The 26,579-nt window shown below is 46.0% G+C and overlaps 1 long non-coding RNA gene and 1 other non-coding gene across 3 annotated transcripts; both read left to right on the top strand.

The window, feature by feature from the left end:
* Window positions 1-109: 109 nt before the first annotated feature.
* Window positions 110-25,079, top strand: LOC117072881. Of its 2 annotated transcripts, none has more exons than XR_004432994.1 (3): window positions 110-3,493; window positions 6,049-6,304; window positions 20,955-21,696. It is a non-coding gene; the product is annotated as an uncharacterized LOC117072881 (long non-coding RNA). The 2 variants fall into 2 exon arrangements; XR_004432993.1 differs by lacking the exon at window positions 110-3,493 and adding an exon at window positions 24,854-25,079 and having other exon boundaries at window positions 5,635-6,304; window positions 20,955-21,439.
* On the top strand, window positions 5,885-6,047 carry LOC117073920. Its single transcript, XR_004433461.1, has one exon. It is a non-coding gene; the product is annotated as a U1 spliceosomal RNA (small nuclear RNA).
* Window positions 25,080-26,579: the final 1,500 nt, after the last annotated feature.

Raw genomic sequence — 26,579 nt, 5'->3', positions numbered from 1 at the left:
TGAGGTGGGAGGATCACTTCATTCTATGAGATTGAGGCTGCAATGAGCCATGATCATGCCACTGCACTCCAACCTGGATGACAGAGCAAGATCCTGTCTCAAGAAAAATAGAAACAAAAATACAGTGCCAGGCACATGGTAGATGCCCAATAAATATTCACTGGATGAATGACTATGAAAACTTCATCCAGAGCATATCAGGACCCAGTGCCTGGCTCTGACCTGGGTTTCTCTGTCCTGTCTGTCTGTGGGACACAGCTGCCCCCATAGTGACCAGTGCAGGAACAGACAGGGCTGCTGATGGTCCGTCCACACGGTGCCTTTGTGCAAATCAGAAAAAAGGTCACTACTGCTGGTTGCTGTAGCCCAGCACCCAGGAGCACATTGAGTGGGTGAGGGCTGAATTTTAGCCCCTGCCTTCCCTCTTCGAGGGCGTTTTTGGGTGGGATACCTGCCCAGTTGCGTGTGCCGGCTCTGGGATAAGAGTGCAGAGCTGGAGTTCTAAGACCTCACCTGCTTTTATTGTTCCCACGCCTCTCTGAAAAATGTTTCTGATAGGACTCTGCCTACAGCTTTTACCCTTTTCTCTCACCAACTCCCAATCCCTTCTCTTTCCAGTTCTTTTCAACACAATGACTATGATTTGCATATATTGAACTGAAATTCTCATTTTGTGCTTGGAAGTTCATCCAGGCAAAGTAGAATGCGGCATAAGGGAGACCAGCCTGGGCAACATAGCAAGACCTCATCTCTACTAAAAATATACAAAATTAGTCAGATGGAGAGGGATTGTGGTTGGAGAGGGATTTCTGTCCTGTGTGCTTACTACACTTGAAGAAAGACCATAAGAAACTCAAAAAAGAAGCAACCAAATCATCAAGGAAGTAGTGAAGTTGCTGTAAAAACGCAGTCATGTGTTAAGGGTTCTTCCATTTGGAAAGATAAAGGCTAAGAAGGAGGAACATCTGTTTAATCGTGGATGTTATGGTTAGGGTGGTCTTGAACTCATTCACCAAATCCTTAAAGACAACCAGCGAGGGAGTGCTGTGCTTCAAGCTTGAGAGAGTTATGTTTAGGAATAATCAAAGAAAATGTTCCTTCACTTGGTGGGCGGTAGGATCATGGAACTCATTATCCCAAGCGGGAATCAAGCTGGAAATAAAAAGTCTTGGGGCACTTAGCTGTCGACAGACCCCTAATGACTTATGAAGAGGAACGAGGAGGCCTTGGGATAGGGCAATGTTCTTTGAAGTTGCTGACAAGGAGCAGGACTGGTTGTCCACAGGGCGTCCCTGCATGTCCTTCTCAGAGACAGTTTTGAGACTGTGCAAGATGAGGAGCCAAGGCGGCACCCACAACCCCTGGCAATCTGGAAGTTTGCCTTATTAATGGGGGACGGGGTGGGGGCCTCGTACAGGAATGATTGACTTTCCCAACTCAGTTTTCCTTAGGCCAGCTACCGTCTATTGCTGGGAATTCGAGGGTCATCAAAACAAGGAAATGATGTTTGTGGATGTTTTACCTAAATGTCTACACTATGCATGGGGACCTCGCCTGTTGTCATTATGAGAGCTGACATTTAGTGATTATGTACTACATGCTGTTATATGCGCTTATTTAATGTTTATAGCAATCCCATAAGGTAGGTGCTATTATTTCATCATCCTTTTTCACAAATGGGGAAACTGAGGCACAGAGAAGTAGCTCTTTCAAAGTCTAACAGGCAATAAATGATACAGGATTCAAACGAAGGATGGAAGCCTCTGGAGTACATAGTGGACTATTTCTCCATTAGAGTGGGGTTATGGCCACTCCTATGGCGCTACCACAGAGGACACAACTCCCCTCCAGCCATGTGGTACCAGGAAGGCGTGCAGGCCCATTGTGGCCATATCCACTTTTTCAAGAAAAGTTATAAGGATCAACACTGGGTGGATACAACAAATCTAGCTAAATGCAGACTGAGGTCACACAGCTCTGATCGTTGCCGTACCCACACCACCCTACAGCGACACATCTTACGGGCAGGGTGCTGTTGTCCATGTCCATGGAAAACATGAGTTACCAGGGGTGGGCTCAGAGCAGCAGGGAGCCTGGCTGGACACACATGGTGAAAAGGCTGCTGGGCTGGGGTGCCTGTGTCTAGAAGTTGGTCTCCTGCCTTTCAGCGGTGCTTAGTGATCTCTCTAGGCCTCTGGCCAGTCCAGGATTCTATGAATGTCATCGCAGAGAGCAACAGCAAAGGCTCGAAGGCATAGAGAGATATTTGATGTCTGCGAAGATGGGCTCTGTGGCATATAACCGGATTGTCCCAGTTGGCACGTAAGCCACACAAAATGTGCAGAAGCCGAGGCTACACCTTTGATTTCGTGTGTGCTGAGAAAACTAGCAGTGCACGGGGCCTGTGACATCCCGGGGAGACTTCATTCAGGTTGGGCACTGCACCTCAACCACACAGGGAGGGCTGGGGGCTTTTCCTAGTTTGCACAAAGGTGCCGTCTGTGAGCTAAGCTGCACATTGTGGATGTGTGTCCACCGGAGGAGGGACCTTTTCCAACTCACATCAAGTTTCCTTGCGTCCCTGGGGGCCCTGAAGCAGTTTGGGGTGCTGCTGACCTTCCCCACACCCCCACTGCTTTCTATTTATATCTTCCCATCTTTTCTACTGTTGAGAGTGGGGTGGGATTTAGGGGACCCAGGAATGCCGGAATTCTGCCCTGGCTCTTCCACCCCTTCCTTCCTGTGGGGTTCCTGGGGATTGGCACACACAGAGGATAAAGGCAAATGGCACAGAGCCTGACACTCCACTCCGGGCAGGGCTCTGGGCTGCATGGCACAGCTGAGGCTCGGAACTCCAGGATCCAGAGGTTCTCCCTTCCCTGGCCATGCTTGGGCCCAACCTGCCAGCACTCCTGTGGGGAGGATGAGGGAGGCCAGAAGGACAGGCTCCGAGAGGACCTTGATTTGGCGTCCTTGTTCTGTCCCCAGAGCTGGAGGAGCCAGTGAGTAGAGCAAGGTCTACCAACCCCCTGAGAGCAGGATATAGGAGGGAAGGCCACACCTTGGCACAGACCTTATCACACAGGGTCCCTGCCACTCTATACAGGTGGCTGAAGCAGAGTCCCGGGTCCTGGCCAAAGCGATTGGCAGCAGCTCCCTAGAGGGAAGCCAGCCGAGGGGTGGGCTTCTTGTCCCTTACGGGAACATGGTCTCATTTAATCTTCACAGCCTCCCTATTTACAGATGAGGAAACTGAACTGCCTGCTAAACGAGGATGAGGAATTGGGTCAAGGTCACGCAGCTACTAAGCAGAGCTGGGCTTTGGTGCTGTGGCCGACTTTGCAGCCTCTGCCCAGGTTCCTCTTTGGGATACGACTGCTGACAGTTGACCGCCAGTCTCTTCCCAGGAATAGCCCTGCCCAAAGGGGGCTGCCTGGCCCAGGGGTGGCTCCTTCCTTGCAGGGCAGCCAGAACTCAACTCAGCCGTGTAGGGGTGAGATATGGGGAGTGGGGTGCGAAAACCCAGCCCCTTGCCTCCACTCAGGAGAACTCTGAAGGGCTTTGTAACTCGTCATGGGATGGAGGGCCAGGCTTTGGTGGCAAGTGCATCACATTTCACCTTCTCCCTTGGCCCAGCCCTGCTTTCCTCTTACAGCTGCTGTGCTGAGCACATGCCCAGATCAGCCTCTGCGGGCATCTTGCCTGTGCCATCTGCACTTCCCGTCCTTAGGAAGTGCTGCCTCACCTCCTTCCTAGGACCCAGGACAAATAAACCAAAGATCCAAAAAGTAGAGGGTGAGGCAGCCCAGAGGTTTACAACAACAGGAAGTCACTGCCACCCCTAGGCTGGAGGGACAGAAGGAGGGGGTGGGGTGCCAGCGTCTAGAAGTTGGTCTTCAGCCTTTCAGTGGTGCTTAGTGATCTCTCTAGGCCCCTGGCCAGTCCAGGATTCTGTGAATGGGGACAGAAGAAGGGGTCGGGCTTCCCTGCACCCAGCGATCACCTATCAAAGCCAGGACCATGGTGGGTCTGTCAAGGGGGGATATGCAGCCCTTGACGGAAACACTCCTGAAGTTGGGGGCCCAGAGTGACACCCCGGCTTCTCCCTTTCTGCTTGACTTTTCTGATGATAGACTACCTAACAACACAAGGTGTTCATACCAAGGTTTTAATATGCACATATTTGGGTAATATTAAAGATTTCATCAGCTTGGGGTCCATAATGATTTTTTTTTTTTTTTTTTTGAGACAGAGCCTCGCTGTGTTGCCCGGGCTGGAGTACAATGGCATGATCTTCGGCTCACTGCAACCTCTGCCTCCCGGGTTCAAGCAATTTTTCTGCCTCAGCCTCCCAAGTAGCTGGGATTACAGGCACCCGCCACTACGCCCAGCTGATTTTTGTATTTTTAGTAGAGATGGGGTTTCACCACATTGGCCAGGCTGGTCTTGAACACCTGACTTCAGGTGATCCACCTGCCTCGGCCTCCTAAAATGCTGGGATTACAGGCCTGAGCCACTGCAATAATTTTTTCTTTTGAAAGAGAAACACTGCTGTAGGATGATATGCCAGAGGTGCGTGGCAAAGTACCTCTCACTCCAGCCCAGCCACCACAGCCTTAAGGTCCAATTCCTTAAGTTTCGATTCCTTTGATCCTTCGGGATATGGGGTAGGGAGCTGAAAACAGCCCTTAGGGCCAGAGGATGCTGGAGCACAGGAAGAGGTCCTAGAAGTTTCCTTGTCCACACTCCTTTACTGAGGGGAAATGCCAGACACAGAGAGCTCCAAGCTTGGACAACCCCTTTTATGGAGAGTGAACTGTGGCGTTTTGGGGAACAATCACTACTGAGGAATGGAGTCACCACAGGGCTTTTATTTTTATTTTATTTTTTTGTTTATTTATTTATTTTGAGACAGAGTTTCCCTCTTGTTGCCCAGGCTGGAGTGCAATGGCATGATCTCGGCTCACTGCAGCCTCCACCTCCTGGGTTCAAGCGATGCTCCTGCCTCAGCCTCCCAAGTAGCTGGAATTACAGGCCACCATGCCCAGCTAATTTTGTATTTTTAGTAGAGACAGGGTTTCACCGTGTTGGTCGGTCTGGTCTCGAACTCCCGACTTCAGGTGATCCGCCCACCTTGGCCTCCCAGAGTGCTGGGATTACAGGCATGAGCCACCACACCCAGCCAACCGCAGGGCTTTTAGATCTCAGCCTAGATGAGGGCTTGTATGTGCACGTGTGTGTGTGTTTGGTATGTGTGTGTGCATGTACATGGTACGTGTGTACATGCATGTGTGCAACACGTGTGCAGAGTGTATGGTATGTGTGTGCCTGTGGGTGCACATGTATGTACATGTATAGTGTGCATGCATGTGTGTGCGTGTACATATGTGTGTGCATGTGTGCAGTCTCCACCTTGGAAGTTCACATCTTTTGAATTTCTTTTTTTTTTTTTTGAGAGGGTCTCACTCTGTCACGCAGGCTGGGCTGGATTGCAGTGGTGTGATCTCGACTCACTGCAATCTCCACCTCCTGGATTCAAGCGATTCTCCTGCCTCTGCCTCTCAAGTAGCTGGGATTACAAGTGCCTGCCACCACACTGGGCTAATTTTTTATATTTTTAGTAGAGATGGGGTTTCTCCATGTTGGCCAGGCTCATCTCGAACTCCTGACCTCAAGTGATCCGCCTACCTTGGCCTCCCAAAGCGCTGGGATTACAGGCTGAGACACCAGCCCCAACTTTTGAATTGAGACACCGGCCCCATCTTTTGAATTTCAAGTGGCCGCAGGCATTAATGATAGAATGTGAATACATTTGATTTGTATTCATATGGAGGGAAAGCCCTCTGACCTGTCGCCATGGTAGGGAAAAAATATTGGCCTGGAGATACTTACCTGGTGGGGGAGATACCATGATCACAAAAATGATCTTCCAAGGGCAAGGCTCATCCATTGCACTCTGGATGGGCTGACCCTTGCAGTTTCCCCAAATGTGGGACCTCAACTGCATAATTTGTGGTAATGGGGGATTGTGTTTGTGCTTTCTCCTAGTAATGAAGGAAAAGAAAAAAGAGACTGTCCTGGAGAGATGAGGACTGAGAAACCCAACCCAGCCCCTGGCTCCAAGGAGTCCCGGCCCAGCCCTGGAGACAGCCCTTATCAGCTGCCATCCCAGCTTCCTGTTTTTCAGTGGGCTGGGGACTGGGGCTGAAGGAACATCTGCTTCTGTTTATTCTTCCCCTTTATCTTAATGGGTTCCCTGAGATGGCTCCCTGGGACACCTCTCACCACTGCTCTGTGTACTCAGGTATGTCCTGCTCCCTGTCCTGGCTAAGACCCAGGAAGGGAAGGAGGAAGCGTGGAGAGGCCAGAGACTTGGTGCCTGTGATTAAAGCTAGTTACTAAACAGGTCCGGGACTTAAAACTGGACCCTAAAGTCCATGTGGAGGAGGGAAAAAAGGAATCCAAGGCAAAAGACTCTCCTCCTGAGAGTGAGAGCAGGACACGGGCAGGCTGCTGGAGGCAACCTTAGCTGCTAAGAGAAATATAATTACTTTTCCATTTCGGTTACACCTAAGCTAATAACCACAACTGGAAATTCTTGTTGGGAGGAGGAAGTTTTCTCTTATTAAGAGATAATAGAAAGTCATTCACCCTTGAACCTAGAACAGTCAACTTTAAACTGAAAGAACTTGACTCTGCTCGAGCCTCTGCTAGCCTGCAGTGCTTGTCTGCACCTCTGTGCAGATTAGAAAAAGGTGCTCCTTTGTCCACGCAGTCACAGCCCCCAAATTGGCAAGTGTCCCCCTCCCTATCCCCTTCCCCAGCACCCTATGACAAAGACAACCTGGCATAGTTACATCATCATAGCAGCTTTCTCTTCTCCCTTACTAACACTTTCATTACCCTGGACAGCTTAAGCTCTGAATGGACCGTCTCAGAAGCACAGAAAAGACTTGTAGGCGAGAAGCTGGAAGGGCTTTCAACATGCCCTTGGTCCAAAGTCCCTGCTCCAATTCACTTCATGATAAGTCTTCTGATTGAGTGTTTAAGAAAGCTTTCTCCTCATATTCTGGGTCGATCAAGATCATTCTAAACTATGATTATTGGCAATTTAGAATCAATGAGAAAGGACAGAGCGAGACTCTGTCTCCAAAAAAAAAAAAAAAAAAAGGCAGGCGCGGTGGCTCACACCTGTAATCCTAGCACTTTGGAAGGCCGAGGCGGGCAGATCACCTGAGGTCAGGACTTCAAGACCAGTCTGACTAACAGGGCGAAACCCCATCTCTACTAAAACTACAAAATTAGCTGGGCGTGGTGGCACGTGCTACTCAGGAGACTGAAGCAGGAGAATTGCTTGGACCTGAGCCAAGATCGCACCACTGCACTCCAGCCTGGGCAACAGAGCAAGATTCCAGGTCAAAAAAAAAAAAAAAGGGAATTAATGAGAAAGTTTCCAGATTGTACTCAAGGATTTCTTTCCCTAAATTTTGCTTAATACCTATTACCTTAAAGCATGGTTGTTTTTTAAAATGTAGATATTATCAAGTTCAGTGCTGCTTAAGGAGTTTTCTTCTTTTGTAGCCAAATTGTCAATAGATTATGGTGGTTCCAAGCGTGGGCTTTGGCATCAGAATGATTAGAGTTCCAATTGCTAGCTCCTCCTCTTGCCAGCTGAGAGGACCTGGGCAGTTTACTTAACTTTTCCACACCCTGATTTCCTCATCTGTAAAACAGGGATAAGTAACATAATCTACTGTAAAGAATTAACATGTGAATTAAATGAGGATGCATGGAAACATGTGGCCCAGTGCCCAGCAGTTGATCAACATTAGCTACTATTAAGCTAATTTTAAATAGGTAAGGAATGTGATACCATTATTCTGTTTCCTTTTTTCTTTCTTTTTTTTTCTTTTTTTTTTTTTTGAGACAGAGTCTTGCTCTGTCACCCAGGCTGGAGTGCAGTGGCACAATCTCAGCTCATTGCAACCTCCACCTCCGGGGTTCAAACGATTCTCATGCCTCAGCCTCCCAATTAGCTGGAACTACAGGCACCGCTACCATGCCCGGCTAATTTTTGTATTTTTTTTTAGTAGCGATGGGATTTCATCATGTTGGCCAGGCTAGTGGAATGTGATACCATTGCTTTGGGTAATTGAGAGGATGACCATGTTTTCTGCCCCTTGGAGAAATGGTGGGTCCCCAGTCTGGGGCAGGGAGAGTGAGCCTGGGCCATCAAATTGTGCCAGAAGACAAAGAAGTGTTCCAAGACGGCAACCAGCTTGAAGGAAATTTTACTGGCCAAATTTAGGTCAATCCGAACATCAAAATAAATACTCAATATAGTTAGTAACACAATTTTTTTTTTTTTTTGAGATGGAGTCTCGCTCCATCAACCAGGCTGGAGTGCAGTGGCACGACCTCGGCTCACTGCAACCTCCGCTTCCCAGACTCAAGAGATTGTTCTGCCTCAGCCTCCTGAGTAGCTGGGACTGCAGGCACGCACCACCATGCCCGGCTGATTTTTGTATTTTTAATAGAGACGGGGTTTCGCCATACTGGCCAGGCTGGTCTCAAACTCCTGACCACCTTGGCCTCCCAAAGTGCTGGGATTACAGGCGTGAGCCACCGTGCCTGGCCTGATAACACAATTTTTTTTTTTTTTTTGAGACGGAGTTTCGCTCTGCCGCCCAGGCTGGAGTGCAATGGCCGATCTCAGCTCACTGCAAGCCCCGCCTCCTGGTTTACACCATTCTCCTGCCTCAGCCTCCCGAGTAGCTGGGACTACAGGCGCCCGCCACCTCGCCTGGCTAGTTTTTTGTATTTTTTAGTAGAGACGGGGTTTCACCGTGTTAGCCAGGATGGTCTCGATCTCCTGACCTCGTGATCCGCCCGTCTCGGCCTCCCAAAGTGCTGGGATTACAGGCTTGAGCCACCGCGCCCGGCCGATAACACAATTTTTAAAACTCTCTAGTGATATTCAAAATGAGGAATAAAGGAAAGGAAATACCGGGTAATAAAACTGAAAGGAATGATAGAATTGGAAATCACTATTTGGAAACCCCCAATTAAATAAAGATTTTTCATGAAACCACTGGACCAAAAGTTATTGCAGAGCAAGATACTCACATTGGGCTAAAGTATTACCTGCAGATGACTTGCAAATTACCAAAGGGAAAATTGCCTTTTTCAATGGAGAGAGCTGGTGGTCCTCACCTTACCAAAGTGATCAAACTCAGGCAGGCACAGTGGCTCATGCCTGTGATCTCACCACGTTGGAGACTGAGGCAGGAGGATTGCTTAAGGCCTGGAGTTCGAGACCAGCTTTGACAACATAGTGAGACTCTGTCTCTACCAAAAAATAAAAAATTAGCCAGGCATGAGTGGCACTTATCTGCAGTCCCAGCTACTAGAGAGATTGAGGTGGGAGGATTGCTTGAGCCCAGGAGTTCAAGGCTGCAGTGAGTGAGCTATGATCATGCCACTGCACACCAGCCTAGACAATAAAGACCCCCGTCTCCAAAAATAAAAATAAAAACAACTAAGCATCGCTAATAGTGCAGCTGTTACACACTTATGCACTTTGTGATGTGATGTAATCTGAAATACTTAATACTGCCACCTATGAATTATTCCTGCCATATGTGATAAACATGAATCTAATCAAGCCTCATGACTTAATGGTGATAGAGGAACAAGTTAAATCCCACCAAAAGGATGAAAAGACAAATGTAAGGCCAGGCACAGTGGCTGACATCTGTAATCCCAGCACTTTGGGAGGCTGAGGCGGGCGGATCACCTGAGGTCAGGAATTTGAGACCAGCCTGACCAACATGGAGAAACCCCTTCTCTACTAAAAATACAAAATTAGCTGGGCGTGGTGGCACATGCCTGTAATCCCAGCTACTTGGGAGGCTGAGGCAGGAGAATTACTTGAACCCAGGAGGCGGAAGTTGCAGTGAGCTGAGATCACGCTATTGCACTCCAGTCTGGCAACAACAGCAAAACTCCATCTCAAAAAAAAAAAAAAGAGAAAAGAAAAGACAGATGCACAGTGTGGAATGTACTATGAGACAACAAACCTGTGACAAAGGCTGTCACCCTGACCAAACTTTAGTCAGACTTCTCTGAGCCCTCTTTTCAACTAGGCCTGGACCTTGGCCCCCATCTTGTCTTTGGTCTCCTCAGCCAGTCTTACCAAAGAATCCTGCCAAGTCATCCCTCCACCCTCGGTATCTGATCAAGCACCTCACCCCGCCTCCTTGATATCTAAGCCCTTAGCCTGTCTTTAGCAAGAATCAACTACACTTGATGTCTCCCGTCATGGGTCGATCAAGATCATTCTAAACTATGATTATTGGCAATTTAGAATTAATGAGAAAGGACAGAGCGAGACTCTGTTTCAAAAAAAAAAAAAAGGCAGGCGTGGTAGCTCACACCTGTAATCCTAGCACTTGGGGAGGCCGAGGCGGGCAGATCACCTGAGGTTGGGAGTTCAAGACCAGGAAATTCCGGTTAGTAATTTCCCGTCCACTGACCCCTCATCCTGCTCTTTGGCTGTGAACCCCCACTTGTCCTTGTACTCAGAGCTGAGCCAGATCGCACTCCCCTATCGCAGCACTCCGATTGCAATAGTCTTGAATTAAGTCTTTCTTACTGCTTGAGAATAATCTTTTTCTTTAAAACCTGGACACATCGAGAAGTCATTTTTTATTATGAATTATTTTAGAATAAAAGAAATTAGAGAGACATAATAATCAAATGCATGTAAGATACTTTGATTGGATCCTAGATCAAAAAAAGGGAAAATATCTATAAAAGATATTTTGAGAACAATTAGATATATCTGATTATGGATTGGATATCATAAAATTATTGTTAATTTTCTTAGGCGTGCTAATGATATTGGTTATGGGGAGAATACCCCGAGTCCCACTAAATGCCCACATTTAGATAACACCTGTATTCAGGAGTTGTATTAGTTTCCTAGGGCTGCGGTCATAAATTGCCACAAGCCAGGTAGTTTGCAACACAGAAATTTCTTCTCTCACAGTTCGAGTCCAAAATCAAGTTGTTGGTGGGGCCATGCTCTGTTGCTCTGTCTGAAGGCTCTAGGGACGAGTCTTCCTTGCCTCTTCCAACCTCTGGTAGTTACTGGCAATCCTTGGCGTCCCTTGGTTGGTGACAACATCAGGTGGCCTTCTTCCCTGTGTGTCTCTCCGTGTCTTCAAATCTCTCTCTCCCTTATAAGGACGGCAGTTATTGGATGTAGGGCCCACTCTAATCCAGTATGACTTCATTTCGAGTACCTCTGCAAAGACCCTATTTACCACTAAGGTCACATTCAAGGTATCAGAGGTTAGGACATCAACGTTTCTTTCATTGGGACACAGTGTAACCCACAACATGAATGAGGTGTCATGATGTCTGACATATACCTTCAGAGGTCTCAGTAAGAAATTCTGTAGATGCGAAGAAGGAGGGGATAGAGAGAGAGAGGGAAAAAAAACCCTCAATGTGGTAAAATGTTAATTGTGGAATCTTTGTAGAAGGTATGGGGTGGTTGCTGTATTCTTTCAACTTTTCTGTAAGTTTGAATATTTTCAAAATAAAAGGTTGAAGGAAAAACATAGATTCCTGCTAATTCCCGCCTCCACAGTCCTGTTCTGTTTCCATATGTCTGAGGCAGGGCCCAAGAATATGTTTTTTTGTTTGTTTGTTTGTTTGTTTTTGAGACAGAGTCTCACTCTGTCGCCCAGGCTGGAGTGCAGTGGCACGATCTCGGCTCACGACAACCTCCACCTCCCAGGTTCAAGCGATTCTCCTGCCTCAGCCTCCTAAGTAGCTGGGATTACAGGTGTGTGCCACCACACCTGGCTAATTTTTGTATTTTTAGTAGAGACAGGGTTTCACCATGTTGGTCAGGCTGTTCTCAAACTCCTGACCTAGTGATCCACTCACCTTGGCCTCCCAAAGTGCTGGGATTACAGGTGTGAGCCACCGTGCCCAGCCAAGAATACATGTTCTTAACAAGCATTACTATTTTTTAATAGGAACTTGCAGGTGCTTCTAATGCTCTGCAAAAGTTGATAAATACTGGTTAATGTTATAAACCCAAATGGATATATTCAAATCCCCTGCAACCTTTTTTCTGCCAACAAACCCTATTTATAAGATGCGTTCTTTTGAGAAACAGTACAAATGTATGTAAAACTAAATCAACCAATACAACACACACATACACACAAAGATAACAAGTATTTCAGTGAGCACTGATCAATGTAACAGTGTCTAGCAATTTATTATTGGACATATATGTCACAGAAGGGAATTATATCCAAAGTAAATGTATTTATTTTGAACATCCACAGGCTCCAGCTAGTTGTCAGTAGAATGCTTTGTAGCTTTTTTCTAAGTGTTCTCTGCAGTGCATCAGGTGGGACCCCAGGTCGGGCTGAGGAGGAAGCACAATGGACAGGATGAATCTCTTCCATCCCTACCTACCACCTTCAGTGGCTACAGCCCTATTTTCATCTCCATTGTAATATTGCATGTCTGTCAGATACTGTGTTTATGTTAAAAATATATATATTTTGTTTCTTAAAAAGAATTTTTTTATGCCACTGGTCTAGTTATTGCCTTTTAAATTGTATTTTATTTTGAGACAGGGTCTCACTGTGTGGCCCAGGCTGTAGTGGAGTGCAGTCACGCCATCACGGCGCACTGTAGCCTCGACCTCCTGGATTGCTCAAGCAATCCTCCTGCTTCAGTCTCATGAGTAGCTGGGACTATAGGCTTGCACCACCACGCCTGGCTAATTTTTTATTTTTTGTAGAGACAGGGTCTCCTTATGTTGACCAGGCTGGTCTCCAACTCCTGGACTGAAGCAATGGTTCCACTTCGGCCTCCCAAGAGGAGGGATTACAGGCATGAGCTGCCACACCCAGCCTAGCTATTGCCTTGACTGACACATAATAGATATTCAATAAAATGTTTACTGGCCGGCCGCGGTGGCTCATGCCTGTGATCCCAGCACTTTGGGAGGCCGAAGCAGGCAGATCATGAGGTCAGGAGTTCGAGCCATAACATGGCGAAACCCCATCTCTACTAAAAATACAAAAATTAGGTGTGGTGGTGCGCACCTGTAATCCCAGCTACTCAGGAGGCTGAGACAGGAGAATCACTTGAACCTGGAAGGCAGAGGTTACAGTGAGTTAAGATCGTGCCACTGCACTCCATCCTGGGCTACAAGAACAAGACTGCATCTCAAAAAAAAAAAAAAAAAAGTTTACTGAAGGAATGGACTCCACACGATATCTAGATCAAAATGGAATTATTTTTCTCTGACAATAAAAGCTTTTTTGGTACATTTGTAAAGAGTGGCCCTGACAGGGAAAGAAAGAGCTCTGGCCTCATGACAAGCTTGCTCAGATGGTCAAGCCTCATGCACTTGCCACCATCTGTAGAAGTACATCCTAGCCAGTTGTTCTGTTAACACACACTATAAAAGGCAGGGGCTCTGGGCTCTGCCATCAACTCAGTGTGGAGCCGCAGACATGTCTCCAAGGCCCTGTGTGGCTGCATTTTCTCCAATGGTTGTGAGCCACAGGGACTTGGTTACTAACAGTAGTTAAGATCCTGGGATTTGTAATATCTACGTTTATTTTATTTTATTTTATTTTATTTTTTGAGACTGACTCTCCCTCTGTCACCCAGGCTGGAGTGCAGGGGTGCCATCTTGGCTCACTGTAGCCTCTGCCTCCCAGGTTCAAGTGATTCTCATGCCTCAGCCTCCCGAGTAGCTGGAATTACAGGTGTGCGCCACCACACCCGGCTAATTTTTTTTTTTTTTTTTTTTGTATTTCAGTAGAGACAGGTTTCACCATGTTGGCCAGGCTAGTCTCAAACGTCTAACCTCAGGTGATCCGCCCAGCTCGGCCTCTTAATGTGTTGGGATCTCAGGAGTGAGCCACTGTGCCTGGCCGATCTACTTTTAAAAAATTATGTTTGAGAAGATTTTAGGTTATTCCAAAAATAATGTCACTTTAACTTATTTAGATATTCTTCCTTGTGTAGGAGAGAAAAGGATGAATTTACAGTGAGGAATTATGTGTAACCCTGGACTCCCAGGTGGGAGTAAGGAGCTTACATGATCATTGTCCTTCTTTCAAAAGTGCAGACAAAGGTGGGAATTGCTGCTCTACAGTGTCTGATGGGGCATCTTGTCTTTATTTATTTGTTTATTTAGAGACCAAATTAGAGGCCTGGCACAGTGGCTCACACCTGTAATCCCAGAACTTTGAGAGGCTGAGGTGGACAGATCATTTGAGGCCAGGAGTTCAAGACCAGCCTGGCCAAGAAGGCAAAACCCCATCTCTACAAAAAATTTAAAAAATTAGCCAGTATGGTGGTGCACGTATGTAGTCCCAGCTACTTGGGAGGCTGAGGTGGGAAGATTGATTGCTTAAGCCCAGGAGGTTGAGGCTGCAATGAGCCGTGATTGTGCCATTGCACTGCAGTCTGGGTGACAAAGCAAGACCCTGTCTCAAATAAATGAACAAATAAATAAATAAGATACTATCAGTAAAATGCCTACCATGGTTTCTGGCATATTGTAAGCACTCAACAAATAATAGCCACTACTAGTTTAACTTCTTCTGTAATTCAGTAATGATCTTTCTTTAGTTATTAACAGATAATACATTTGCATTATTTGAAAAGTAAAATAATCTTTAAAATCTTAAAGCAAGCAATTCCTTCTCCACTATTCCCACTCTTGATTATCAGACGCAGCCTCTTTTTAGCTTTCACCAGCTTCTCCGGTTTTCTCCGTTGCATTTATTATCTGTTGTCTTCCTTCTTTGGAAAACAAGGATTTAGCTATCATATATCTTCTCTTCCCCTATCCTCCTAATTTGCTTGTGTTGCAATTTCTGGTTTAATCAGTAGCCAGTGTTTATTCTGACAATGCAACCATTATTCATGGCTGAGCTGTGAAGTGTAACATGATTATATTTCCTATCTGGTACAAACTTTTTCTTGTTTTCCCTGAAGATAAATATTGTCTCACTTTGTATTTGTTCAACTGTCTATGTACCTGTTGCTAATTCTTCTCCAGACTCTACTGGAAATGTAAATCTTTGCTCACTGTATTTAGACATAGCAGGTTGTCTGCTGGTTTCATGTGTTTTTCTAGGAGACATCCTCAAGTCCTCCATCACTATCCTCCTGCTCCCAACTCTGCTCTCTTCCCATTTCCTGGCCTTCAAGCCTTCCTCTGTATTTATTCCTTCATTTTCATGGAGTTTCATCCTATAGTTTCCTGAGAAAAGCTGTTTGGGCTGGGTGTGGTGGCTTCTGCCTGTAATCCCAGCACTTTGGGAGGCTGAGGCAGGAGGATCACTTGAGGCCAGGAGTTCAAGACCAGCATATCCAACATGGCAAAACCGTGTCTCTACTAAAAATACAAAACTTAGCCAAGCGCCGTGGTGCACACCTGTGATCCCAGCTACTTGGGAGGCTGAGGCACATGAATCACTTGAACCCGGGAGGTGGAGGTTGCAGTGAGCACAGATTGCACCACTGCTCTCTAGCCTGGGGGACAGAGCGAGATTCCGTCTCAAATAAAAAATAAAAAAAGGAAGGCTGCTTGCGAGGTTAAAATTTTGAAAGCTTACATTTCTCAAAATGTCTTTATGCTTCATTCACACTTGCATGTTAGCTTCGAATTCATCACATTCCGGCTTCCAGCGTTGTGCTTGAGAAGAGGAAAGCTATTGCCATTTCTGATCTGTAGTACATAACCTGCTTTTTTTTTTTTTTTTTTTTTTTTATCCTGGAAGCTTTTTAGATCTTATTCATAGTGGTTCTGAAATTTCACGATGTTGTGCCTTGGTAGCGATTTTTTTCCATTCATTGCCTTGGATACTCGGGTAGGCCCTTTCAATCTAGAAACATATGGTCTTCCATTTTAGAATTTTTTTTCTTGAATTACTGTTATTTTTTAAAACATTATTTCCTCCTTTCCATTTTCTGTATTCTCTCTTTATGGAACTCCAATTGCTCAAATGTCAGACTTCCTAAATTGATTTAAAAGGTGTCTGATTTTCGAACTGTCTTTCTCCTATTTTCTGACCCTTTTTTCCTTACTTTCTGCAGTTTTTTTCAACTTTATCTTCTGACTTTTCTTTTCTTTTCTTTTCTTTTTTTTTGAGACAGGGTCTCACTCTGTCACCCAAGCTAGGGTGCAGTGGTGTGATCATGGCTCAGTGCAGCCTTAAACTTCCAGTCTAAAGATCCTCCTACCTTAGCCTCCCAAGTAGGTGGGACAACAGGCATGTGCCACCATGCCTGACAAATTTTTTATTTTTTGTAGAGACAGGGTCTCGCTATGTTGCCCAGTCTGGTCTCGAATTCCTAGGCTCAAGAGATCCTCCTTGAAGGGGTGGCCTGCCCCTTCACACCTGTGGGCGTTTCTCGTTAGGTGGAATGAGAGACTTGAGAAAAGATATGAGACACAGAGACAAAGTATAGAGAAAGAAAAAGTGGGCCCAGGGGACCGGCGCTCGGCATACAGAGGACCCACACCGGCATGTTTCATTGCCTAGGGACGGGCAGGATTTTTAACCAGCAAGCTGCCTTCAGGTACTTATTTAACAAAGACACATCCTGCACAGCCCAAAATCCATTAAACCTTGAGTCACCACAGCACATGTCTCTTGCAAGGACAAGGTTGGGGGTAGGGTCACAGATTAACAGCATCTCAAATACAGAACCAAATGGAGTCTCTTATGTCTACTTCTTTCTATATAGACACCGTAACAGGCTGATCTCTCTTTCTTTTCCCCACACTTCTGCCTCAGCCTTCCAACGTGTTGGGATTACAGGCATGAGCCACCACACCTGACCTCTTGATTTTTTAGTTTCTACTATCACAGCTCAACCTTCCTTGAATGCTTTTATTTGTTGAATATGCAGTTTTAAGAAACAATATTGGCTGGGTGCAGTGGTTCATGCCTGTAATCCCAGGCATGAACTGGGATGGCCGAGGCCAGTGGATCACCTGAGGTCAGGAGTTCAAGACCAGCAGGGCTGACATGACGAAACCCCGTCTCTACTAAAAATACAAAAATTAGCTGGGCGTGGTGGCACATGCCTGTAATCCCAGCTACTCGGGAGGCTGAGGCAGGAAAATCCCTTGAACCCAGGAGGCAGAGGTTGCAGTGAGCACCACTGCACTCCAGCCTGGGTGACAGAGCAAGACTCTCTCAAAAAAAAAAAAAAAGAAAGAAAGAAACAATATCCTTGGGCAGGGGGATACACTGTGCAGATTCACCTTCAGGGAGCACACATTGACGTTGCTGTCGGCTCTTTCTGCTGCCTTGGCTGCAGCTGCCCTGCTTAAGGGCACACCTATCCCAGGCTAGTCCAACAACTGATCAAGGCCAGGATACAAACGCCTGGCAATTTTGGCCCAACCCAGAACAACCCTGATGTACGCTGCTGTATACTCCTCATGAGTTGGCCAGGGCTTCATGAGTCCTGCATCATCACTTGACTTCTCCCTAAGCCTGATTCTGTTTCCTCCTCACCCTTTCCATCACAGTTGATCCCTAAGAAATATCTCACACTGCAAACTGTTTCAGCATCTGCTTCTGCAGAATCCAATGGAGACAATCCTATTCTTATTTTTCATGGACATAAAAATCTACTTTTATCTCTCTGAGCATATGTATTGTTGTGTGGTTTTTGTTTGTTTGTTTTTCTTCTGCTCCCTTTATTGGCTCTCTTCTGTGTAGGCTCTTCTTTTTTTCTGTTTGCTTGTTTTGATCTCTGTCTGTCATGATAGAGACTTTTCACAAATTATCTAGCTGTTTTTTGTTGTCTATTCCTATTTAAGAATGACATACGAAAACCCTGGTTTAAAAAACATTTGCGTCCAGGCGCGTGGTGGCTCACACCTGTAATCCCAGCACTTTGGGAGTGTGAGGCAGGTGGATCACCTGAGGTTGGGAGTTCGAGACCAGCCTGACTAACATGGTGAAACCCCATCTCCACTAAAAGTACAAAATTAGCCAGGTGTGGTGGCGCATCCCAGCTACTCAGGAGGCTGAGGCAGGATAATTGCTTGAACCTGGAGGTGGAGGTTGCGGTGAGCCAAGATTGCACCCTTGCACTCCAGCCTGAGCAACAAGAGTGAAATTCCATCTCAAAAAACAAAACAGGCACGGTGTGGTGTCTCACGCCTATAATCCCGGCACTTTGGGAGGCTGAGGTGGGTGGATCACGAGGTCAGGAGTTCGAGAACAGCCTGACCAACATGGTGAAACCCCATCTCTACTAAAAATACAAACATTAGCTGAGCGTGGTGGCACATGCCTGTAATCCCAGCTACTCAGGAGGCTGACGCAGAAGAGTCACTTGAACCCAGGAGGCAGAGGTTGCAGTGAGCTGAGATTGTACCACTGCACTCCAACCTGGATGACAGAGCGAGACTCTGTCTCAAAACGAAACAGAACAAACAAAACAAAAAAAAAAGATTTGCGTGTATGATGGAGTGATTTTTGAATGGGGTGATCAGACAGGGGCCAGGCATTCTTGGGGGACTCCCTTATGATACTTTTCCATGTGTCTTCTTTTGGTGGTCAGTTTTCTAGCGGAGTTCTCTGAACTCCCTCCCGATAGTTATAAATGTGCCTGCCAGTGTCTAGGAGTCAAATGTGAGGACAGCACGGGTTCACTGGCTGGTATATTGACTTTCATTTTGTCCCCCTTCTTTGGTACCAATCTTCCACCTTCAGTTGTTCCTAAGTCCAAAGTTCCTCTAACTCAAACTCCCCACACAATAAGTGGTCCATCTCTGATGAAGGCTGAGAGAAGGTAGTAGCTTGTTGCATAGGCTAAGGGAAGAATTGCAGGGATTAACTATCTTTTTTTTTTTTTTTTTGAGATGAAGTCTCACTCTGTGGCCCAGGCTGGAGTACAGTGGCACCATCTTGGCTTACTGCAACCTCTGCCTCCCAGGTTCAAATGATTCTCCTGCCGCAGCCTCCCAAATAGCTGCGAACATAGGCATGCACCACCATGCCTGGCTAATTTTTGTATTTTTAATAGAGATGGGGTTTCACCATGTTGGCAAGGCTGGTCTTAAACTCCTGACCTCAAGTGATCTACCCGCCTCGCCTCCCAAAGTGCTGGGATTACAGGTGTGAGCGACCACGCCCAGCCTTAACTATTGCTTACGAAAACTTTTTATTTTAATTTTTTTCTTGCCCTGTTGCCTAGGCTGGAATGCAGTGGTCCGAGCATGCCTCACTGCAGCCTCAATCTCCTGGGCTCAAGTGATCCTCCTGCCTCAGCCTCCTGAGTAGCTGGGACCACAGGTGTGTACCACCACACCTGGCTAATTTTTGTGTTTTTTATAGAGATGGGGTCTTACTATGTTGCCCAGGCTGGAAGAAAACTTTTAATCAGTGCTCTAGTTTTCAGCCACAGCCATGCCTTTTCAGAAGTTTCTGGTGCCTCCGATTCCTAGGCCTTTGGGGGTGTTTCAGAGGCATGGATTGGCTTGGTTTCTTGGCTTCCCCATTTTGAAATATTGTACTCTGGTATGTGAGGTTCATTATCTCTCAATCAAATTTCCAGCTTAAACATTTTTTTGATGCCCCTCTCTGCTCTTACCTCTCTTATGGACTTACGCTTTTTTAAAAAAGTCTCTTGACTCACATTTTAGTGGGTTTTGGGAGGAGGCCCAGGAGTAGGCACATGCTCAGTCTGCTACATTTAATGGGAAGTCCTCTGAGCCCCTAGAGTTTTCAACTCTGGTTTTCTTGAATTAGGCTTTCTCATATAAACCTATGTCCAATTTTAAAATGGAAGTCAAGGAAAAAATATGATTTGATTCACATAGTTTCAAGAACAGCTTTTATTTATTTATTTATTTATTTATTTATTGAGATGGAGTCTTGCTCTTTCGCTCAGGCTGGAGTGCAATGGTATGATCTCAGCTCACTGCAACCTCTGCCTCCTGAGTAGCTGGGATATCAAGCGTGCACCACCATGCCCAGCTAATTTTTGTATTTTTAGTAGAGACAGGGTTTCACCATGTTGGCCAGGCTGGTCTCAAACTCCCAACCTCATGATCCACCCGCCTTGGCCTCCCAAAGTGCTGTGATTACAGGCGTGAGCCACCACGCCCAGCCCAAGAACAGCTTTTAGAGATGCTTTTGGCCTGTGTGGCTAGGTATGAATTCTCACTCTGAGTATAATTGTCTGACTGTCATGTGTTGACTGTGTACACACAGCTCAAACTCAGAGCCCAGCCTTGTCTCTTCTGATGAAATACCAGTGCCCACAAACAGAAGGTTCCCCTTCTCTCACCCATGGAATAAACAGGAAGGTCTCTTGGTGCTGTGGTCTTGGGGCTGTAGCCCTGCCCCTAATTTCTTCAGACCCTTTACTGAGAACTGAGTCATTGCAACATCACGCTCAGCCAGCTGTCTCAGCACAAGAAAAAGCTTTGCTGTGGTATGAGATTTTGTGGGCTGCAAACTACATCTAGGTCAGCAAATTAAACTCCACAGTGTGGTTACCAATTCCAGCTTCATCTAGCTTAAGGGCTGTCTGATTTCACCCTTTGGGCATTGGCTCTTCTGGTGTTTGGGATATAAGGCCCCTCTGTGGGTGTTTAAGGCACAATATTTCAGGCCTAAACCACTGAATGACACATGCCTAAACCCAGAATCCTGTATTCTCCACCAGGGCTCCAGGGTATGTGAGGGTAACAATACTCCAACCCTGCAGATAATGAGATTTGTGTGTGCGTGTTAGAACCAAGGGGAAAGGTCGGGATGTATTTCTTTGATGCTCAGTTTCATCTACCACTTGTATTTCTCTCCTGCCCTTCTTTGACCCTAACAAGATCCAAACCCTTCTTTCTTGCTTCTCTTTTATGGAAGTTTTGAAGAATGAATGGTTACACAACAGATGGCCAGCCGGTCTACCTAGAAGGGCCTTACAAAGGACAGTGCCTCCGTGGGGAAGGCTCGCCCTGGATCAGACGCTGGATCGCAGATTTACCGTGAATGAAGCCCTTGGAGACTGAATGATGTTAAAAATTCAAAAACAACTCAGGAAATATTTATTTGAAGGCCTGCTGTTCTTCAAGTCCCTGGAATACAGATATGAGAAGAGTCAGTGCTGCCCAAGAGCTGACTGACTGTGGAGGAAGACCATGCTAGCGGATGACTACATTTTCTACCACCTAGCACCAGCTCCCCCTTCTCCTGGTAATGGTATCTGCAGACAACCTCCTCAGTCTGTGTGCTTTCAGTGGAACTGAATCTACCCTTGGCTCAAAAGCTCAGGTACAGCCTCTGGCCTGGCTGCAGTGATTAGTTTAGAGATGGACTTGTAACCTCATCAAAGCCTGATATTGTTCAGGGTAACGTACTAGATATATTTTGCTAGGATTGCCAATAATCATTTATTTAAGCTCCTTAAATTAGATTTCCTGTCATTTGCAACTGAAAAAAGGTCTGTGTAGCAGGTTGAGTAGTGTTCACCCCCTGCCCACAAAATACATTCACATCCACCCAGAACTTTAGAACTTTAGAATATGATTTATTTTTATTTTATTTTTTTTGAGACAGAGTCTTACTCTATCACCAGGCTAGAGTGCAGTGGCATAATCTCAGCTCACTGCAACCTCAGCCTCCCAAGTAGCTGGGACTACAGGTGTGTACCACCATGCCCAGCTAATTTTTATATTTTTGGTAGAGACGGGATTTCACCATGTTGGCCAGGATAGTCTATCTCTTGATCTCATGATCTGCCCACGTCAGCCTCCCAAAGTGCTGAGATTACAGGTGTTAGCGACCGTGCCTGGCCTGGTCTTATTTTTTTTTTTTTTTTTTTTTTTTTGAGACGGAGTCTCGCCCTGTCGCCCAGGCTGGAGTGCAGTGGCCAGATCTCAGCTCACTGCAAGCTCCGCCTCCCGGGTTCACGCCATTCTCCTGCCTCAGCCTCCCGAGTAGCTGGGACTACAGGCGCCCACCACCTCGCCCGGCTAGTTTTTTGTACTTTTTAGTAAAGACGGGGTTTCACCATGTTAGCCAGGATGGTCTCGATCTCCTGACCTCGTGATCTGCCCGCCTCGGCCTCCCAAAGTGCTGGGATTACAGGCTTGAGCCACCGCGCCCGGCCGTGGTCTTATTTTTAAAAGAGTCTTTGCAGATGTCATTAGTTAAGGATCTTGAGATGCAATCATTATGGATGTAAAGTTAGGTGGACCCTAAATCTAACAATTGGTGTCCTTATATGATGAGGAGCTATCACAGAGAGATGCAAAGACACAGGGAATATGGCTGTGTGAAGAGGGAGGCAGAGGGTAGGGCGATGCTGCCATAAGACAAGGATGCCTGGGCCACCAGAGGCTAAGAAGGGGCAAGGAAGGCCCTCCTGCTTAGACCCTTCAGGGGGAGCATAGCTCTCCTGACACTTTGATTTCCAACTTCTAGCCTCCAGAACGGTGAGAGAGAAAGTTCCATTGTTTTAAGCCAACCAGCTTGTGGCACTTGGGTAATTGCAGCTCTAGGAAACAAGTGCACTCTAACATGTGAAATCACTCAACAGATATTTATTGGTTCCTAATATGTGTCTGAAAAGGACTTAGTATAAAATCCAGAGAAGAGGGATACGGAGGCTGTAGAGAGATATTTCAGCTGGGACATTATGAAGCCTAAAGAACTATCTGTCCCACTGCCTTGTATCCCAATGGGTGCCTCTGGAAGGGCCTGGAGAAACTATGGAATTTATGTTCTCTGGGCTCCCTTTTTGTAGGCTTGTTTTGTTTCAAGACAGGGACTTGCTCTGTCGCCCAGGCTGGAGTGCAGTGGCGCAATCACGGCTCACTGCAGCCTCAATCTGCCAGGCTTAAGCAATCCTCCCATCTCAGCCTCCCAAGTAGCTGGGACTATAGGCACATGCCACCACGCCCAGATAATTGTTGTATTTTTGTAGAGATAAGGTTTCACCATGTTGCCCAGGCTGGTCTTAAACTCCTGGGCTCAAGCCATCTGCCCACCTCGGCTTCTCGCAGGGCTGCGATTCCAGGCATGAACCCCCCAGCCCAGCCTCCCTAGGCTTTTTGCAGGTCATTTTCCTAATGTATGGATGTCTTTCCTCAGTAAGGACATGAGCTCTGCTTGATATAAATTGAAAATATTCGGCCGGGCGCGGTGGCTCACACCTGTAATCCCAGCACTGCAGGCAAATCATGGCGGGTGAATCATGAGGTCAGGAGTTCAAGACCAGCCTGACCAATATGTTGAAACCCCATCTCTACTAAAAATAGAAAAATTAGCTGGGCATGGTGGTGCATGCCTGTAATCCCAGCTACATGGGAGGCCCAGGAAGGAGAATCGCTTGGACCCAGGAGGCAGAGGTTGCAGTGAGCCCAGATCACGCACTACACTCCAGCCTGGGCAACAGAGTGAGACTCCATCTCAAAAAAAAAAAAAAAGAAAAGAAAGAAAGAAAAAGAAAATATACCTCCCAGTTTGTTCTTTGTTTATAGTGATTTTTGCCTTGCAGAATTTCTTTTTTTTTTTTTTTTGAGACGGGGTCTTGCTCTTGTTGCCCAGGCTGGAGTACTGCAATGGTGTGATCTCAGCTCACTGCAACCCCTGTCTCCCGAGTTCAACCAATTTTCCTGTCTCAGCCTGTCGATTACAGGCAATGTGCCAGCATGGCTAATTTTATATTTTTAGTAGAGATGGGGTTTCTCCATGTTGGTCAGGCTGGTTTCGAACTCCCGACCTCAGGTAGTCCGCCCACCTTGGCCTCCCAAAGTGCTGGGATTACAGGCATGAACCACCTGGCCCAATTTCTATTTTTCTTTTTTTTTTTGAGACGGAGTCTCGCTCTGTCACCCAGGCTGGAGTGCAGTGGTGCGATCTCTGCTCACTGCAAGCTCCACCTCCCGGGTTCACATCATTTTCCCACCTCAGCCTCCTGAGTAGCTGGGGACTACCAGGGCCTGCCACCGCGCCCAGCTAATTTTTTTGTATTTTTAGTAGAGACGGGGTTTCACCGTGTTAGCCAGGATGGTCTCGATTTCCTGACCTCGTGATCTGCCTGCCTCAGCCTCCCAAAGTGCTGGGATTACAGGCGTGAGCCACCGTGCCCGGCCCCAATTTCTATTTTTTACATGGTCAAATTTATCAATATTTTTTATGGCTTATGGGTTTTGTTTTGGTTTTCTGAACTCTCTGCTCCTGTGCTTTTATCTAGTACTCCATATTCTGGAGTAAGGCAGAGTCCTTTCATATTTACCTGTATTTCCCTTACACTGCATTTCGGTCACCTTTATTGGTTTCCCAAAAACCAGCACAAGTAATAATAGCTACCGTCCGTTGTGTCTAGGCATTGTACCAAGAGCGTTATATTCAGTATCTTTCATCTTCTCAGTAGCTCTGCAAGGTAGATGATATTCTGTCCATTTTACAGATGAGGAAAGTATGGCCCAAAGAAGTTACATAAGTGACCGGGCACAGTGGCTCCTGCCTGTAAACCCAGCACTTTGGGAGGCCAAGGTGGAAGGACCACTTGAGCCCAAGAGTTCGAGACCAGCCTGGGTAACATTGTGAGACCCTGTCTCTATTTTATAAAAGTTGATTTTAAAATATATATATATATATATAGAATGTGTGTGTGTATATATATATATATTTACATTGACTTTTAAAAGAAACTATGTTAGTGGTTTTGAAAAATATTCCACATTCTGGATTTTTCTGATTGTTTTCTTGCAGTGCCATTTAACTTGTCCCTCTATCTTTTTATTTCCTCTAAACAGATTTCTGAGCAGGGGTCCCTCATGTGAACTACAGAATATAGAAAGACTGAATGACTAGTTATACTAGAACCATTCAAGATGCATAGGAGAGAACTCAGTTTGTTACACACAGGAGATCCCTTAAAGAACTAAAAGTAGGACTACCATTTGATCCAGCAATCCCACTACTGGGTATCTACCCAGAGGAAAAGAAGTCATTATACGAAAAAGATACTCACATGCATGTTTATAGCAGCACGATTTGCAATTGCAAAAATGTGGAACTAACCCAAATGCCCATTTATCAATGAGTAGATAAAGAAACTGTGGTATATCTATACAATGGAATACTACTCAGCCATTAAAAGGAATGAATTAATGGCATTTACAGCAAGCTGGATGAGATTGGAGACTATTATTCTAAGTGATATAACTCAGGAATGGAAAATCAAACATTGTATTTTCTCACTCATAAGTGGGAGCTAAGCTATGAGGATGCAAAGGCATAAGAATGACACAATGGATTTGGGGGACTCAGGGAAAGAGTAGGAAGGGGGTGAAGGATAAAAGACTACAAATTGGGTGCATTGTGTACTGCTTGGGTTATGTGTGCACCAAAATCTCACAAATCACCACTACAGGACTTATGTAACCAAACACCATCTGTTCTCCAATAACCTATAGAAACAACCAAAAAAAATTAAGACAAAAACTTTATAATAACCACATTTAAAAAGTAAAAAGAAAAAACATTGTTACACACAAAGGATGCAGTGATGGTTAATTTTACATGTCAACATTAATTTAACTAAAGTTAATGTCAAACATTATTCAGGATATGCCTGTGAGGGTGTTTCTGGGTGACAATGACATTTACATCTGTAGATTGATTAAAGCAGATGCCCTCCCTAATGATGGGGGAGCCTCAACCGGTCAGTTGATGGCCTGAATAGGACAAAAGGGCTGACCCTCCTGAGAGTCAGAGTGAATTCCTCCTGCCTGAGTCACACTGGAACTACACCATTGGCTCTTCTGAGTCTCCAACTTGCCAACTGCAGATCTTGGGACTTCTCAGCCTCAAATAAAGCTCGTTCCCTCTGTATACATACATCCCATTAGTTCTGTTTCTCTGAAGAAATGATTGACTAATACAGATGTCTTGGGGAGTTGGGGCTTATTTCCCTCCAAGATCATGGTTGAAAAATTAAAGTGATCAGGTGGGGTGCAGTGGCTCACACCTGTAATACCAGCACTTTGGGAGGCCATGGCAGACAGATCACTTGAGGCCAGGAGTTCGAGACCTGCCTGGTCAATATGGTGAAACTCTGTCTCTACTAAAAATACAAAATTAGCCAGGTGTGGTGGCAGATGCCTGTAGTCCCAGCTACTTGGGAGGCTGAGGCAGGAGAATCCCTTGAGCCCGGGAGGTGGAGGCTGCAGTGAGCCGAGATTGTACCCCTGCACTCCAGCCTGGGCGACAGAGTGAGACCGTTGTCTCAAAAAAAAAAAAAAAAAAAGGAAGAAAGAGATTAAGGTCAACATTTGGGGCAGGAACATTTCACATTGCATGACATCAGGAATCCCATAATGTCTTGTAGACCCTCTATTAATGATGCTAAATTTGGTCACTTGATTGTAGATTTTTATTTTGTAAAGTTACTATTTTCCTCTGTGAATTAGCAAGTAATTTTGCAGGGCGATATTTTGGCACCATGCAAATACTCTCTGTCTCAGCTACTTTTCACCT

This window comes from Trachypithecus francoisi, unplaced genomic scaffold (genome assembly GCF_009764315.1).
Source record: "Trachypithecus francoisi isolate TF-2019V2 unplaced genomic scaffold, Tfra_2.0 Lachesis_group4, whole genome shotgun sequence".
Classification (NCBI taxonomy): Eukaryota; Metazoa; Chordata; class Mammalia; order Primates; family Cercopithecidae; genus Trachypithecus; species Trachypithecus francoisi.
This window is presented reverse-complemented; position numbering and strand designations above follow the sequence as displayed.